Consider the following 2,560-nt stretch of genomic DNA (forward strand, 5'->3'; position numbering starts at 1 on the left):
GTCAGAGCCCTTCCGACAAAGTGGAGGATTAACAGACATGTTAAAGTAGTTAATAGGGATGGAGGAGTGCAAGTTTCACTTAACGCTAAGATATCCGGGAAGTTTGCCTGGAAAAATGATTCTATTTCGTTTAAGTTAGTTCTAAGTCCACGGACATTTATAAATGCGAGTCCCAAGGAAAGAGGCGAAACGGTGTTCAAGTTGTATCTGTTTTGATCGTTATTTTTGATTGAGCTGTCATTTTCATAGTTTAAGTTTGGGGAGAGGGATGTGAGGCAAAGTGGATGTACATTGCCACCATCATGAAACAAAAGTAGACCATCAACTGACACCCCGTCTAGAGGAATGTGGCCTGTGGAATGCCCACCGGAGATAAGTGAAGGATCCCTTTCAATGTGTGACATGACACCACAACCATCTCCATAATATACAACTGATGATAGAACAACCACTCTAAGCTCTTTAAAAGACTTAGGACTCCTGTACTGTCAGTCGGAATAAAGCAACCAGATACACTGCCAAACCAGTACCCTCAAACCTGTCAGACAAGCGTGGCCCAGTCCAAACATATTAGCATACATGGTATAAGCTCCCCAAGATGCCCAGTTTTAGGGAAAGGAAATGAAGCAGGTGTGGGAGACGGCGTCTCTAATGGGTCCGTTATCGCACCTGTGTTTCTGGCAAATAGGCACAGAAGGAATATGACAGCCGAGCGATAAGCAGATCCTACCTACTCCTTAAGCAGTTTAGTTTTGTAAACTAGTCATTTGATCGCGTCATACGCTCTAGGGAGGTTGTCGACCAGAACTGAGGATGCCTCCCTACTCCGTTTGATGCCAAGAGGTATATCAGTGGCACAGGTTTAACATCTGAGTTTTTCTTCTCCTAGATGGATGAACTGACGAGGTCTACGATATATATATATATATATATATATATATATATATATATATTAGTTATGGGAGGTTTTCAATATTGCTCCCGCTTCTGATATGTTTTCGATTATTTTAAAATTTCTAGCTATTTAGCTAAAGAGTTATCTTTTCATATTAGCAAATATCAAACATACACACGTGTGGGAGTGACCTATAGTTTTTGTTGTTTGACTCTTAGTATAAAATTCAATAAATATACGTCATTTTATCATTAGTACGACCCATAAAATATTGAATTTTATACAAAAAGAAATGAATAACATTTTAAAAACCGTCATTGGCATTGGAAATTAGGCACACATTTTTCGATTCCAATACTTATTCTGATACCGATTTCGATACGTCTGTAATTTCATTTGTTTATATCTACATTGTAATAAAAAAAATAAGATACTCTGGCGGTTTATAAACGGATAATATGAGTTAGAATAAATATAAAGGCATTGAAAAGGTTGCTACAAAGAACATGAACGTCATTCACTGCGCAAGACGAATGCTCATACCTGACAGTATTCTATATCTCTACAAACCCACTATTCAAACACGCATAGGATATTGTTGTTACATATGGGCATCAACCAAGAGTCTCCATCTTTTGGATTGGGCCCTAAAATAGTCTTATCTATTAGGTCCTGCACTATTAACCAAACTCCAACCCTGTCCAATCGTCGCAATGTTTCAAGGTGTGTTGGTTGGCGATTATTATGATTATTCAAGCTGAAAACGTTTGTCAGCTAAAATATGTTTTAGAACAATAAGAATATTTAGAATAAATATTTTTTACATCAACTTTGCAATTTAATATAAAAATATTATCATAACGATTCAACTGACAACTTAGAATAATGACATGTAAAAATATCAGGTGATTATCTTAGTGACGTATACTAATAACATCATTAAGAGGAGGGGTGATCTTTTTGAGATACGTGGAAATTAGTTAAAAAATAATCGGAGTCGGGAGAGAGAGAGCACGAGAGAGAGAGAGAGAGAGAGAGAGAGAGAGAGAGAGAGAGAGAGGGGGAGTGAGGGAGGGAGGGTCGACAGATCATAATGGCTCCAAGCAGAGTTAGGCAGAAATGGTGATAGTCAGAATCAGCATGCAACTTTTCAAGGGGAAAAAATACTTTGGAATACAAAATTGCCGAAAATAAACCCGAACCTCTGTCGTTCTCACGAAGGATTTTCATTGCAATTTTCCATCAAGATATGTTTCGTGATTGGCCAAATGTTGAAACTCCAAAGAACTGTTATTCGTCCTTTGTGTTGTAAAGTATTTATGTACATTCTTGTCCCGTCACGAACTGGAATTTATTGTACATACACACATAATGAACTTTGGATTGACGATTACACGTATATACGCACATACATACAGGTACATACAATCATACACTAGATGATAATAGAAACTCATAAATATATACACGATTTATCCCCCCCCAATGTTATATTAACTTCCACAACATTACAGTCCGGTTCCTAATTCATTCGCAAATTAAGGACGGTATCACTATTATAACCAGCCAAAAAAGGCAGGGTATCATGTGTCGCCAAAGAAAATGGCCATCGTGAAGCGAGACCCCTTCTTAGAGCGGTCGTTGGGGTTAGGGTTAGGGTTAGGG

Source organism: Euprymna scolopes, chromosome 36 (genome assembly GCF_053919585.1).
Source record: "Euprymna scolopes isolate OS-2025 chromosome 36, ASM5391958v1, whole genome shotgun sequence".
Classification (NCBI taxonomy): domain Eukaryota; kingdom Metazoa; phylum Mollusca; class Cephalopoda; order Sepiida; family Sepiolidae; genus Euprymna; species Euprymna scolopes.